The 17,026-nt window shown below is 38.3% G+C and overlaps 1 pseudogene; it reads right to left on the bottom strand.

Annotated features, from left to right (window-relative positions):
• Positions 1-256: 256 nt before the first annotated feature.
• LOC148033431 (3-ketoacyl-CoA synthase 13 pseudogene) lies at positions 257-2,512 on the bottom strand (annotated as a pseudogene).
• Positions 2,513-17,026: the final 14,514 nt, after the last annotated feature.

The following is a 17,026-nucleotide window of genomic DNA, read 5'->3' as shown; positions in this document are numbered from 1 at the left end:
GAGTAGTTACTAGTAAGTACGGCAGTTACCCATTCAGCCGCTGCCCTCAGGACTCAGGAGTCAGCTACCCAATGCCTTCCGTAAAAATACATACATTTATAAGCACTAGAGATCAATAATCATATAGACTTTCACGAATATATCATTATCAGTACGCATATTAAGAAGAAGAAGAATCATCCTATACACTTCACTGCGAATTGAGAATGATAGATCAATCGTCATACGGATGGATTCCATTCCAAATTGACTGTAATAGTATCAAAATCATCGTATAGCCCCGTTAATCCAACAGGAAAGAATCTGATAGAAAAAATAATGAGAAAGCAACATCTGAGTTACATCCAAAGGCGAGCAGTATGAGGGAATCTTCTCCCGTGCAGCCAAGCAATTCGATTGATGATCAATGATCATCATCTCTTTGACTCTACAGCACGCATTTGCCAGACGTGATGTATATGATGATGATGAGCTGCTAATAATGTACGTGAAAGCGCCCGGTGCATCCCCTAAACTACCGATTATTGAAGCAGTTCTAATTACAGGGTGAATAAGGATACAATAATGCTGGACAAAATGGCCGTACAGCTTATGTCGGGTTGATGATACTGATGAATCCAATTAAGCCCTGGTCCATGTGGAGGGGGGATACCTGTGAATGCAATCGAGCCAGGGGCTTCTTGGGGGCACGGGGATGTCCCTGAGCGCCATCCAGATGGCGCTGTTGCACTTGAAGCCGGAGCCGAGGCCAAGCATCCATACCTTATCACCTTTCTTGATGCGCTGCTTGGCCTCCATGTAGGCGAAGACGTACCAGAGGCAGGAGGCGGAGGTGTTGCCGAAGCGATGGAGGGCGGCCCGGGACGGCTCGAGCAGGAAGTCGTTGAGCTGCAGGTTCTTCTGGATCTCGTCAATGACGGCGCGGCCCCCGGCGTGCAGGCAGAAGTGTTGCACGGCCAGCTTGAAGTCCGGCTGGTACTGCTTCACCTGGAGCTTGAGGATATGGCGGCAGAGGACGCTGAAGAGGAAATGGATTTGCTCAGAGTATGGGAGTATGAGAGGGCCGAGGCGGACTATGTTGGTGCGGAGGGCGTCTGCGGCGACGCCCATGAGGTCTTTGTTCAAGGCGACGGCTATCATACCCTCGGGGTCGTCCAGCTGGTGAGCGCAGCCATAAGCGGCGTCCTCAGAGGCCTTGTGCGTCCTCACGTAGTGCTGCAGCTCGTACTTCGCCCGCTCCCTCTCGGCCCGCTTGTTCGTCAGGAGCATGGCCGCGCACCCGCACCGGAAGAGGCAGTTGGTCACCAGCATCGTCTTCACGTTGCCGAAGTACCAGTTGAGAGTGATACTCTCGGTACTGACGATGAGAGCGTACTCTTCCCGGCGGGACGTCTGCAGCATGTCGTAGGCCATGCCGCAGGCAATGACTGAGGCGGAGCAGCCCATGCCGGCGAGGTTGAAAGCGCGGACGTCGGGGCGGAACTTGAAGGTGTTCACGAGCATGGCGGCGAGGGACGGGGAGGGAGAGAAGAGGCTGCAGTTGAGGACGAGGATGGAGATGGAGGCCGGGGGGATGCCGGTCTTATTCAGGAGCTCGGCGACAGAGCCGCGGATAACGAGGCAGGCCTCGTGGTAGGCGTCGGCGAAGCGGGGCAGGCCGTCGTGCTCGAAGTTGCACGGCGCGATGTAGGTCTCGTCGCCGAGGCCCGAGCGCAGGAAGATCTTGCGCTGGAACTCAACGGCCGGCAGGGTGAACGTCTCGATGCGCCGCGTGAAGTACTCGCTGACCTCGTAGTTGCACTTCAGCCGGTCGTCCGGCCGGTAGCACGAGAAGTCCACCATGTACACCCGCCTCCGCCTGCCGCGTGCCAGCAGCAGCATCGCCGCCCAAGTCGCCGCCACACCCCACAGCGCCGTCGCCACCGGGTGCCGCCTCGCCAGCGAGGCCGCTGCCTGCCACGCCAGCGGCCAAGTCGACCACCAGGCCTGCAGGCTCGGGGCTGGCCAGGACGTCGGCGAGCTGCATAGACGCGCCACCAGACGAGCAGTCAGCGCCAGCAGCATCAGCCCTAGCAGGCTCGGCAGCGCCTGCTGCAGCAGCAGGGTGTAGTGGTGGCTCAGTTCAGTGTACTGAGCCATGAAGCGGTTGTTTAGGTCGGCTAGCCAGGAGCCAGCAGTGGAAGCAGCTGCCGACGAAGACGACTGTTGCACGCCTCCATCCCCATCGTCAGCTTGGCGGTCTCCCTTCCCTTCATTCCCCATCGAAGCTGCGGCTCCTCTCTCTCACACACTCTCTCTCTCGCTAGACTCGGGTCTTAGTAGCCTTACAAACTGCTTCTGCGTCGCTCGCCACGAGTCTTGTAGAAGGTTTAGTGAAGTCTGGTCTTAATTTTAGGTCACAATGAATGGGTGCTGGACCCCCAGCTACGGTTGGAGAGGAAGGGTGAGGTCCAGAGACCTCTTGAGATCCATCCAATACCTGACAACTACACAAAGTAGGTGCACATGACGAAGCAAACCCAACAAAAGCCACCCTGATCCATACAAAGTAGGTGCACATGACGAAGCAAACCCAACAAAAACCACCCTGATCCATACAATAGGGCGGCCATTGTATCTCAAACTTTTACTCGACTAGATCCATAGAGAGTTTATCAAAGTGATTGGGTAAGCTCACTTGAGTGTAGGTTAGAGCACGTGGAGTGAAATCCCGTTGCCTTTCTCCCACGTAAGGGACATGGCGTCCTTTTGTTTGTCACACTTATGCTACAAAAACTATTTAGAGGGGTTTCATGCCATGAATTTTAAATTGATGGCACACCTTGCAAACTTTCCTTCTTACGCATGCAAGTATAATCCTTACTATTAGTTAAGGGGGAGGTGGGGGCGGGTGCCACGTGGCAGCCCCCAGCCTCCCCACGAAAAATGGCTGGGGCGGGTGCCGTGACAGCACCTGCCCGTCCTCGACCTACACACCGCCTCGACCTGCGCCTCGACCTGCTCCCGCCTCATTCATCTACCTGGAAAGCCTCGACCTGCCCCCGCTGCCCTCCTCGACCCTCCTCCTTGAGCCTCGATCCTCCTTGACCCTCCTCCTCAATATAAGGAACAGCCTAGGCACATGAGGAGGTCCGTCCTTACTATGGAGAGCATGCCTGACGAAGGTTACTCCAGGGGAATGCAGTTGCGAAGGGGGGGAAAGGAGGGGTTGTCCTGCATCGAAGGAGCAGATGCCATAAAAACAGCACAACCCATCTCTGAAAGGGAAAAAGCTTTCAGTACGGTCATTCCAGGTACCGGCTGCCTTTTGCAGAGAATTGTAAACTAAGTTTTTGTTCAATTAGCGTACTTTGCAAACTAATATATTTGTGTTCATATCAAAATTTGGAATGTATGTTTTACTATTCTAGGTTTGCTATACTTTTATATGTGGTGAGTTATATTGTTTGATTCTCATAGAAATAATATATGCAAGGGAACATGAGAGAGAGAGAGAGAGAGAGAGAGAGAGAGAGAGAGAGAGAGAGAGAGCAAAAGAGGCAAAACTTTCATGGCCAACAAATGATATAGGAGGTTGGTAGATTTGTTCCTTTCTCAATACTTCTTTGTGATACCTTCATGTAATAAGCTACCATGAAGTGGTCTTAAGTTCCTAACTAAGAAAAAATGGAAAAAGGGAAAGAAGTGAGGAAAGTAAAGTTTATTTAAGGGCAAGGGTTAGCATCTTGGGAGAGTAGCCTTAGACCTTGGTTTGAGTTTCTTAAGGGCAAGGATTAGCATCTTAGGAGAGTATCAAAATTTTCTTCTTCTAATGATATAGCATTAGCATATAAAATTTTCTTCAACTAATGCTACAACTCCCGTACATGCACACAGTTTCAGTTATTAATGTACGGGAGTTATAGCATGGGAGTTATTAATGTACAGGGTATATGAAACGGTGGTTTATAGTCTATAGCACGGGAGTTATTAATGTAAGGATATCATGTGTGTGTGTGTGTGTGTGTGTGTGTGTGTGTGTGAGTGCAAGTGCGTGCATGCTATTGTGAAAAATGAGAGAGGGGGATGTGTATAGGCATGTTAATAATTAATGTGCATTATTACATTGCCAATGTTTATGATGCACTTAAATATATTTGGCGTTACTCTTTAACATCATTTCCATTTTTCCATGCAGTTTTTGTACTTTTGCTTTCGTCATCAACTCTACTCTTTCGTCATCGTCAATACTTCTCAGATTCATCTCTCTCTCTGTCTCTAAACTCACTCACTCACACACACACACACACACACACACACTCTCTCTCTCTCTCTCTCTCTAAAAGTTAAAATTTAAATATTTTAATTTATTACATGTTTAATTTTTTAATGTGTGCATGTCATGTCTTTTGATATGAAAGTGTGTTAATATTATTTCTTAATGTGTTTATGAGTGTTATTAATTAATGTGTTATGTGTGTCATTACATTGTTAAGGTATATTACGTGTTTTAAATGTGTTATCAATTTATGTGTATTATGTGTTTTAGTATAAATGTGTGATAACGTTATTATGTTTGTGTTAATAGTATGTATTCATATGTATACATGTGCTAATATTTAATATGTATTATACATTTGAAAATGAATGTGTGTTATTAAATAATGTGTATTATGCATGTTATTAATGTATGCATGTCATGCCTTTTGATATGAAAGTGTGTTAATATTATTTCTTAATGTGTTTATATGTGTTATTAATTAATGTGTGTTATGTGTTTTAGTATAAATGTGTGATAACGTTATTATGTTTGTGTTAATAGTATGTATTCATATGTATATATGTGCTAATAATTAATGTGTATTATGCATTTGAAAATGAATGTGTGTTATTAAATAATGTGTATTATGCATGTTATTAATGTATGCATGTCATGCCTTTTGATATGAAAGTGTGTTAATATTATTTCTAATGTGTTTATGCGTATTATTAATTAATGTGTTATGTGTGTAATTACATTGTTAATGTGTATTACGTGTTTTAAGTGTGTTATTAATTAATGTGTGTATGTGTTTTAGTATAAATGTGTGATAACATTATTATGTTTGTGTTAATAGTATGTATTCATATGTATATATATGCTAATAATTAATGTGTATTATGTATTTAAAAATAAATGTGTGTTATTAAATAATGTGTATTATGCATGTCATGTCTTTTGATATGAAAGTGTGTTACTATTAATGTATGCATGTCATGTCTTTTGATATGAAAGTGTGTTAATATTATTTCTTAATGTGTTTATGCGTGTTATTAATTAATGTGTTATGTGTGTCATTACATTGTTAAGGTGTATTATGTGTTTTAAGTGTTTGATTAATTAATGTGTGTATGTGTTTTAGTATAAATGTGTGATAACGTTATTATGTTTGTGTTAATAGTATGTAGTCATATGTATATATGTGCTAATAATTAATGTGTATTATGCATTTAAAAATGAATGTGTGTTATTAAATAATGTGTATTATGCGTGTTATTAATTAATGTGTTATGTGTGTCATTATATTATTAAGGTGTATTACGTATTTTAAGTGTTTGATTAATTAATGTGTGCATGTGTTTTAGTATAAATGTGTGATAACGTTATTATGTTTATGTTAATAATATGTATTCATATGTATATATGTGCTAATAATTAATGTGTATTATGCATTTAAAAATGAATGTGTGTTATTAAATAATGTGTATTATGTGTGTTATTAATGTATGCATGTCATGCCTTTTGATATGAAAGTGTGTTAATATTATTTCTTAATGTGTCTATGTGTGTTATTCATTAATGTGTTATGTGTGTCATTACATTGTTAAGGTGTATTACGTGTTTTAAGTGTTTGATTAATTAATGTGTGTATGTGTTTTAGTATAAATGTGTGATAACATTATTATGTTTGTGTTAATAGTATGTATTCATATGTATATATGTGCTAATAATTAATGTGTATTATGCATTTAAAAATGAATGTATGTTAAGTGTGTTATGGAGAGGATGTGTGATAATATTGTTATGTTTGTGTTAATGTTATGTATTGATATGTGTATGTGTGTTATTAATTAATGTGTATTATGTGTTGTCTAAAAGTTACAAAGTTGAAATTTAAATATTGTAATTTATTGCATGTAAAATATTTTTCTTTATCGATACACACTTTGTCTTTCTCAAATACCTGTGGATATTCATGGTTTAATATAGAGTTAAAGATGTGTTAATGTTGATGAATAAAGTAATTAGATTGTTTATTAAAACTTAAAAGACTTAATATTTTGTTCAATTAAGTTTTAATTAATGCTTGAATACTTTAATAGTTTAATGCTTTTATAGTGTCCCTCATGTGTGTATGGATATTCATGCTTTGATGTGGAGAAAAAGATGTGTCAAATATTTTCTCGACATAGTCTCATTGTGTCTCTCTCATGTATGCATAAATATTGTAATACTTTGGTGCGCCTAGGTCATGAAAGTATTCAATTACTTTTTAAAAATGCTCTCTCTCTCTCTCTCTCTTTGTGATCTCTTAATACTTTGTATAACCATGGCAGTATGGAGCATGCTGAAACTTCTGATGCAAGAAACAATGTCCATGTACCAGACATTGTTTTGTGTACTCCCAATGCACGAATGAATATGCGTAAAGCCAAAGACATGGCTAGGAGGAAGTCAGTACGGCATGCCCTCAAACATGTCAAAGGACACAACACTTCCGTTGTATCCCTAAAGCTCCTACATCGGTTGGATGCAATTGAGAAGCAAATCAAGGGTTTAAACAAACGTCAAAGAGCTTCAAACTCCTTCTGTCAAAACCTTGGTGATCGCCTTCAAAGGATCGAAAAAATCCTGGCATAAAAATATGAAGGAGGCTTGGCTGATGGGATAATTTTGCAAGACGAGATAGATGAAATAAAAGGCTATATAGGAGAAATATATGAGTTGGTTCGCAAGCACTGGCCACGGTGTGCTTTGGAAGACCATGCAGAAAAGTTGCGAGACCTTGCTAAGAGCAATAATCATATAGAGGATGGAGTGTGTGAATTACTGGCTCAAAAGAATGCAATTGTGCTTGCACCTGAGAGCATTTGCCTAGATGTGCATGTCACATCTCTAAAAGTTTGCCTCAATAGGTTCTTTGCAATGTTGAACCTATTGAATCGTCGCATGAGTTCATCATCCAATGCATAGTTCTCTTAGCATATCTAAGGATTTCAATAACTTTTTGTTGGATCCTCTGATAGATATGTCATTCTATTGTTGGGTTTGAGAATTTTCATGTGATTTGGACTTTTGTATCCCCCATGATAATGACATAATATGCTCTTTCAATTTATATTCTTGCATATGTAAGATTATATTGTTGCTTATGCGATGTTATAATCTTTAAATTTTATATTGAAATAGTGTTTAGAACAAATTTATCTTGAGGTATATCTTTGCTAAAGTCTTCCCTAAGAGATAGGAAGAAATTTTAGTACGCCTAGGTCATAAAAGTATGCAATTACTTTTAAAAAATGTTCTCTCTCTCTCTCTCTCTCTCTCTCTCTCTCTCTCTCTCTCTCTCTCTCTCTCTCTCTCTCTCTCTCTCTCTCTCTCTCAAAATATGTTATATAACGATGACCATATGGAGTGCGCTGAAACATCTGATGCAAGAAGCAATGTTCCTGTACCAGACATCGTTTCGTGCATTCTCAACGCACGGATGAATGTCCGTAAAATCCAAGGCATGGCAAGGACGAAGTCAGTTTGATGTGCCCTCAAACATGTCAAATGACACAACAATTGTGTTGTATCCCTAAAGCTCATGCATCGGTTGGATACAGTTAAGAAGCAAATGAAGAGTTTAATCAAACTTCAAAGAGCTTCAATCTCCTTCTGCCAGAACTTTGGTGTGAATCATCATACAAGTTCATCGTCCAATGCATAGTTCTCTTAATATATCTAATTCATTCAAGACTTTTTGGACAAATCCTCCAATAGATATGTAATTCTATTGCTGGGATTGAGAAATTTCATGTGATTTGGAATTATGTATCCCTCACGACAATGACGTAATATGCTATTTCAATTTATATTCTTGCCTATGTGAGATTACATTATTCCCTATATGAAATTATAATCTTTATCATAGTATAGACTATAATAATGTTTCAAAAAACTTCACATTTGTAAATACTAATATCAAAGTACCTTTTTCTTTTTATCTCAGGTTTTTCTCGACAATGATACTTCCAACACATTCTGTGCCTAGAGATCGTGTATTACGTGCACGTAGGGAAATGCTCAAAATTACTAGACATAAACATAGGCACGTTGCAAGAGTTAGGACTGAATTACATGTTTGTGACCATGCAAGAGATATGTATGAACAACATCACGCAAATGGAAACTATATGGATGTTCAAATCCCAAATCAGCTATATCAAACCAATCAATTTCGCACTGCATCTTGCTCTATTGCTCATGATTTGGTATCCTTTTAGGTTCAGATGTCTACCACAACTCGACAATACAATCCTAATGGTGGCTTGAGTGTGCGTAGGCAAATGCTTAATGTTACGAGAGCTGAGCTTATGCACATGGCAATAGTTAGAACAGAATTACAACAACTACATCATGCTACCATAGATAGAGATAGATACAATGGCATCCAAGCTACAAGTGTCCAAATGCCAGTTGCACCATTGTTGCCGTTGGAAGTTCAACCACCTCCTATTCATCAAGAAGACAATGCAACTATCCACAATATAGATGTTGAGATGTTGGATAACCATGAATTGCTACCCTTCGGAGTGGGGATACATAGCACAAGTCGACAAAGAAATGGAAACACAAATAATCCAGATGGTGGATTAAGAAATTGTAGACAAATGCTTGATGCTACTAGAGCTGAACGTAGACACAGGGCAAGAGCAAGAATGCAATTACAACAATTGTGTCACACTACAACAAATACAATTGATATAAGTGCTCAAATGTCTGGTGCACCATTACTGTCCTTAGATGTTCAATTGCCTCACGTTATTCAAGAAGAGAATGAAGCTATCCATAATGCAGATGCAAGTACTAAGATGGTACATGACCAGTACAGTATTCAAGCTCCTATATTTCTACCTCAAAATGGTGGATTTTGTTCAATTCTCCATGACATGCCACCTAATTTGGATATTCATCCATCAGTAACAATTTTGCTCTTCCAAAAACCAAATTTGCATGCAATTGGTACCCTTTGCAAGGTTTGTCACCATTGCATGGCTAAGTTGTGGCACGGTGAAACTAAAACAATGCGTACAACTTCGATTGGAAAGCATTGCTGTAGAGAAGGGAAAGTAATTTTACCACCTCTACAGTAGCCACCACAACCTTTATGTAATTTTTCTGATGGCACACATCCACAAAGTAGAGAGTTCAAAAAAAATATACGTGCTTATAATAGCGCATTGGCTTTTGTTTCAATGGGTGCAAAAATTGATGAGCTTTTGCCTCAAAATGTAAATGGTTATACTTTTCGAGTTCATGGATCAATATATCACCGGATGGGTTCCCTATTGCCAAATGAGGATGGACAACAAATACCAAAGTTTACACAACTTTATATTTATGACACTGATCATGAGTTATTGAATCGCATGGGGGTTTTACCTGGGCTTTTGCCAAGACTTACTACAAGAGCTTCAACAAATGATGCATGATCACAATGCTTACGCACATGCCTTTATAGCAGTTGGTGCAAGCTTGCAATGCAATCCATCAGTAGAATAAGAATGTCCAGTTTTCAAAATCGATCCACCTCTAGACGATATTCAATTCCCACTACAAGTGAGGTTGCTACGATCATGCTTGGACAAGGTGATGATGATACACTTGATCATCGTAGCATTCAAGTTCGCACACGACAAGGCCATTTGATTTACATTTCTAACTTACACAAGGCATATATGCCATTGCTATATGTTCTTCTTTTTCCAAATGGAGAGGATGGATGGCATAAGTTCCATATGCATTTATGGATGCTCATATTAATGTCAATAATCTTGCAATTAAAGATTGTGTCACTCAAATGCAGTATTACGCTTTTCGACTTCAGATTTGAGATGATACTAATGCATGTCTTTTGTGTGGTGGTCGCTTGCTACAACAATACATTGTCGATGCTTATTGTAGCATTGAACACTGTAGATTGGCTTGGTGTCTTCATAATCAAGTAACATTGTGAGTTGAAATGTATAGGGGATTGGCTGATATGGTCAATGGTTCAGATGCTGTTGATACTAATATCGTTGGGATTGGTGTGGGCAGGAGAATAGTATTTCCATCTAGCTTTATAGGTGGACCAAGATTCATGTACCAATTATATTAGGATGCTATGGCAATTGTGCATAGCAAAGGCAAACTTGATTTGTTTATCACCATGACATGCAATCCTAAGTGGTCTGAAATTACAGATGCTTTGTTGCCTGGTCAAACTGCACATGATCGACTAGATTTAACTGCTAGAGTTTTTCATTTGAAACATAAGGACATGATGCAGTCGATAGTGAAAAAGGAGTTGTTTGGTAAATTTGCTGGATATGTGTCCGTCATAGAATTCCAAAAGAGAGGCTTGCCTCATTCACATACGCTCTTGATATTAGAACCACGCTTTAAGCCACTAGAAGCACGTCATTATGATAGATTGGTGTGTGCTAAGCTACCTGATAAGGAAAGGTTTTCAGATTTGTATCGAATTATTACTAAATGTAACATACATGGTCCGTGTGGTGAGTTCAATCCAAAAAGTGCTTGCATGGTGGACGAAAAGTGTATAAAGGATTATCCAAAAAAGTTTATACATACAACTACAGTTGATAAAATTGGTTATCCTTTATATAGACGTCGAGAGGATGGAAGGACTCATAATGCTAATGGTAACCTCTTGGATAACCGATGGATAGTGCCTTACAATCCTTATTTGAGTTCCAAGTATAGTACTCACATAAATGTTAAGGTTTGCTTGACAATTGCAGCTGTCAAATATTTGTATAAATATGTATATAAGGGCCATGATCGAGCAACCATTTGGTTTACAAGTACGCATGGTTCCAGATCCAATGATATTGACACAGAAAATATTGATGCACAAAATATTGATGAGATTGAGAGGTACTTAGATGCACGATATATTTCAGCTTCTGAAGCATGTTGGCGAATATTTGAATTTAAACTTCATGATGAGAAACCCGATATTCAACGATTGCAAATACATTTACTCTGATAACATTTTTGATGTGGTGCAAAATGAAAATGCTCAAAAAACAACTCTCACAGAATGGTTTACATGCAATTGTTTGCACCCTGACGCTAACACAGTTCTCTATCAAGACTTTCCAATGTTTTGGGTTTGGAATGCACACAAAAAAATGTGGACAAAGAGAAAGCAAGGAAACACATGTGGTCGAATATACTTTGTTTCACCTACGTGTGGAGAAAAATACTATTTGCGCCTACTACTCAGTGTATGCAAGGGGTGCACATCCTTTGAGGCATTGCGTACGGTTGATAATGTGGTATATTCAACTTTTAAGGATGCTTGCATTGCAAAAGGAATGTTGGAAACAGATGATGAATGGCAAATGTGTTTGCGTGAAGCTGCATTGATGCAAACCGGTGCTCAATTAAGAAATTTTTTTGCATCCATCTTGGTATTTTGTTCGCTTGCTCGACCTGGGGCTCTATGGGAAGAGTTCTTAGTTCCGCTGGGACAGAGGATATAAAACATCGACTCTCCTTGCAAAATAGGTGAAATGTTGATATGCAAGATGAGGCCAATAATCATGCATTGATGCATATTCAAAAACTTTTAGATCAATATGGACGCAATTTGGCAGAGTATCATGGATTGCCTGAGGTGACAATGCAAGAGTACACAAATCCTTTAATCCTTGATGAACAACTATATGATAAGGTAGAACAAGAGAATACCTTCTTAACAATGCAAGCTATGTTGAATGATGGACAAATAAATTGTTTTATGGCAATAATGAATGCTATTGATAGTGGTTTGGGTAAACCATTTTTCTTAGATGGCCTAGGCGGTTCTGGAAAAATGTTCCTATATAAATGTTTACTTGCAAAGCTTCGCAGTCAAGGTTGCATTGCCATAGCTACAGCATCCTCTGGTATTGTTGCATTGCTTTTGCCACATGGTCATACTGCCCATTCAAAGTTCAAAATTTCCTTGCAAGCAGATAATAATTCTACATGCAATATACCTGTTCAAAGTCACCTTGTAGCACTATTAAAAGAGGCAAGTCTTATTTTGTGGGATGAAGCTGCTATGTTGCATTGTAATACCTTTGAGGCATTGGACAGAACTTTAAAGTATATAATGCAGTGTGATATGCCATTTGGTGGTAAAGTTATTCTACTAGGTGGAGATTTTAGGCAAATATTACCTATTGTACCAAAGGGTACCCGTGAGGATATTGTTGGTGCTGCTATATGTTGTACCAAAGGGTACCCATGAGGATATTGTCGGTGCTGCTATATGTTGTTCCAATTTGTGGCAATATTACCTGTTGTACCAAAGGGTACCCGTGAGGATATTGTCGGTGCTGCTATATGTTGTTCCAATTTGTGGCAATATTTCAATGTTTTGAAACTTACACAGAATATGCGGGTCGCATCAGATCAAGATCAATTTGTTGCGTGGTTGCAAGACATTGGAGATGGAAAAAATTTGACACATACTAATAATATATTGCAAATTCCACCTGCATTGTTGTTAAAGGGAGGATCTATGCAAGACTTGATCAATTTTGTCTATTGTGAAATGAATTGTGTAATTGATTACAAAACGTTCTTTAGTGGACGTGCCATTCTTGTGCCTCCATACAATGATGTGGAAATGATAAACAATCATGCATTGCAGCTGATGCCAGGAGAGGTTAAACAATACTACAGTGCTGATTCTGTGGATAGAACTGAGGAGAACTCATTCCTCTATTCTATGGAATATCTAAATTCCCTTGACCTCGGTGGAGGTATTCCTCCTCATATCTTGCTGCTCAAAGTAAATGCTCCAATAATATTGCTCGGCAACTTAAATCCTTCTAAAGGTTTATGCAATGGTACTAGGCTGGTATGCAAGGCTTTCAATAACAAGGTAATGATGCAGAGATAATTACAGGGACCAATATTGGTGACATAGTTTTTATCCCGAGGATATCTTTCATCCCAACTACACTGGAACTTCCTTTCTCAATGAAACACTTGCAATTCCTAGTCCGTTTGGCGTTTGCAATGACAATCAACAAATCTCAAGGCCAAACGTTATCATGTTTGGGGATATATCTAAAAACCCCAGTCTTTACTCATGGTCAACTCTATGTTTCTTTCTCAAGAGTAAAGTCTCCAGACAGATTGAAAGTCTTGATTGATGGGAAAGAGGACATGGTAAATGGTACCATCAATATTGTATATAAAGAAGTTTTACAGAAAGTATTATAACCTCTATTTTTTCAAAAGTGTAATCATTGTTCTCCCATATTATATTTGCATAATATTTTAATTTCAATACAATCAAAGCCTTTTTTTCTTCTTTGTTCACATATCTATAAAATGTAATGTTGTACTTTCTTATACTCTTTTTCAATAGCGAGTTCTTCGTCGATGAAAAGCAAGTTTGACTTATTTTCTCTGACTTAATACTTTAATGTTTTAATCATATCTCTCATGTATGGATAGATATTCATGATTTTATGTAGAGTTAAACGTATGTTTGTTTTACTATATGAGAACATAGTGTTTAAATTATTTCTACCATAAAAAGTTATTTGAACTTTCTATCATAATTGTAATGTTTTTTTTCTCATATTATATTTGCATAATATTTTTTGTGCAATATCATCAAAGTTTATTTATTCTTTTTTTATCATATATTATCAGGAAATGAACTATTTTACTGTCTCGTGTTCTGTTTAAGTATTAAGGTCTTCAAAGAAAAGTAAGTTCAATTTTTTTTCTTTAACAAAAAATGAAATGTTTTAATCTCTCATGCTCTTTTGAAATATTATATTCCTTGAATAAAACCATGTTTGACTTATTTTCTACGAAATTTTGTTTGCATTTATACAAAAGTAAGTTTTGAGAAATTATCATGTATAAATTTCTTTTATACAATATGCATTACAAACTCTTTTTCTCTTCTAAATTGGTCTTCTAATTTCAATATTGTAAACTCATTTTTTCCTTTTTAAAAATTTGATCAATATTACTAATTTTTATGTTTTCTAATTTTTATTAATAGATGGCACAAACAGTGTTCGAATATTATCGTGCCTCTCCTTATCAAATAAGACTTCAAGAAGCATTGCGAACTATTGCTATGGATGATATTATCCATAGAACTTTGGCTAGGGTAATTGAAAGATTACCCAACGATGGATTTACTAATGGAAACACTCCTTTATATGTAGAAATTTTATATTTTGGATGGATCCAATGCTACTATGTTGGACAAATAGATGTTGAGTACTTCATATCTCGGTCCCACACTAGACACATACCAAATGACTCGAGTAAATGGGAGTTTCAAGATTTATCATGTTTTGTAACTTTGCATTAGTTTCATCCAAGTTCCGTCGACTGCTCTACTAATGTTAGAGCCAATCATATCACGTCCCCAAGTAATTCTTACTCACCATTTTCATTAATGTTTGCTTTATAAATTTAATATTGTTATTTCTAAAGTCTTTTTTTTTCACTTTTAGATGTTGCAGCACAATCTAGGGCGGGGCGTGTCACAGCTTCGCCCACACATGTTCCCCATGCTAGATCCATTGTTGATAATTCATCTAAGAAGAGAAAGCTTTCTTTTCGATAGTTGGTTTTCGACAGTACGACTATCTTTTTGAAAACATTATATACTTTCTTTTCCATTTACATGTTATAGTTGGAATTCTTTCAGTGATATTTAAAAATCACTTTTGCTTCAGTTATCTTTTCCAATTATTATGGTTGAGATAATCAATGTTATTGTATTGAATTGTTAGATTTTATAATGAAGTTTAAAGATTGCAAGACTATTTGATTCATTACTAAGTGGAAGAATGTGTGAACAAATTAAAACATTTGTGCTTCACATTTCGGCGCGAAGCGCCGGGAGAAAGCTGGCGCGTAGCGCCAACCCTAGCGCGAAGCGCCGGGCTGAGGCTAGACACGGAGCGCCTAATAAATGTTAAAGACTAGAGACTAGGCCTGGCCATGCGATCCTCAACAACATCTTTGCACTTTTGTTGAACTGCAATTGGCTGCAAAAAGTATGACCTAAGAAATGAATAACAAAGTTCAAAACTTTGGACAAATTGCTAAAGTTACATCAAAAGTTTTGGATACGCTCTTACTTTAACTCGAAAATTTCTCCTATGCATTTGTAAAATGTCCTTAAGAAGTCACTCTTACTACATGAAGATTTTATGAGGTGGTCCATCATCATTTTTGATGGAGAGATCCCAAGGATAGGGTGTAACTATGTAGAAAATCTTATCACACTAGCTTCACATGTGCACTTCATTGCTCTAGTAATATGATAGGATTTTAGCCTATGCATTCAAGTAATTTTAAGCCATCACCACAATTTTCCTTCTGAATTAGCTCCAAACTACAAACATGCAAAGACAAGGTTAGACTTGTCAACACTATGGCAAGTGTTTTTAGCATTGCCCTAATCTGAATGATACAAAGGAAGGCCATACCCAATCTCAAAAGTTGATTACCTTCCACAAAATAATTCACTACATCGATTAAAAACTATATGATAGTCATTGTCCATCCAACATCTCTAAATCGCCACAAAAGCTTGAATGCAAAAATGTTTTGCCAAAGCTTATTAGCAAATGACTAATGAAGTTTCTAATATGCTTAAGTGCTAATAATGCAAGTGTTGATAATGTTGATGAAAATAGCTATGGTTGTCATGTAGATACTTTATAGTTTGAGACCGTGAATGTTGCTTCTTTCTTTAGCAACACTGAAAGTATTGATATTGAGAGAGTCCTTGAAGTCCTCTTGAAGCTGATCTGAATAGTTATGAGAATGGTTGAGTATAGAGAGAGAACCAATTGGATGTTTGCACCTAGGTAGTGGTTGCCAAAAATAGTGTAAAAGTATGTGGGGAGAATAAACGACTAGGATTAATGCTAAGCATGTGAGTGGGCTTGTGCATGAACGTCACAAATGCATAAAGATCATGCTAGTCAAGAGCTTGAGAGCTTGGCTATGGAGGATGATGCCTTGAGGTACTCATTATGTGTGCATGAGTATAATCTGTGTGCATATAAAAGAGACAGCAAGATAGATACAAATTAAAATCATAGTTCTACTTTGATTGTTACATTGTGACAAATGTGCCTCTTATATAGGCATCTCATAGGCATACACAAGTCGCTTGATTACATTCTTGGTGATATCATAGTCATATGGGTCCAACTCACACCTCACATGGGTCTTAAGTAGATCTCTCATAGATCTAAATGCATCTCCCCTTTTTCCATAAAATAAGAGAGAACTCTTATAAGCTAAGTTGAAGAGCTTACATTCTAACATCTATTATAATAGTTTGGTTTTTATTGTTACCTCAAGTTTTTTCTTCTTTCGACAAGCTCTTCACGTCGTGGGTTTTTGAAATAAAGCTGCCATCTCATACAAGAAAATACACAAGATCTAACATCTAATGCTGACAATAACAAGAAATGCTACTGCCATAGCCAAGTTCCATGTTCCATATGAGATGTACAAATGGGAAAATAGATGGCATGCTGAGAATCAAGTGATGATAAGCTGATATAGAATACTCACCTTCTACAATGGTGGACAAGGATACTCACCTCCAAGTAGGGTGGACATGGATATGCACCTCCATGAATGGTGGGAGGATGTGACCTCAAGAGCTCCACAAGGAGTTGTATTGCCAAAATGATCAAAAGGTTCCCACATTTGGCCATACTCCACTATTTATAGATA

Source organism: Lygodium microphyllum, chromosome 7, assembly GCF_053477565.2.
Source record: "Lygodium microphyllum isolate KBCC chromosome 7, Lygodium_microphyllum_v1.1.10, whole genome shotgun sequence".
Classification (NCBI taxonomy): domain Eukaryota; kingdom Viridiplantae; phylum Streptophyta; class Polypodiopsida; order Schizaeales; family Lygodiaceae; genus Lygodium; species Lygodium microphyllum.
Note: the sequence above shows the minus strand (reverse complement) of the source record. Positions and strands in the feature narration are given on the sequence as shown.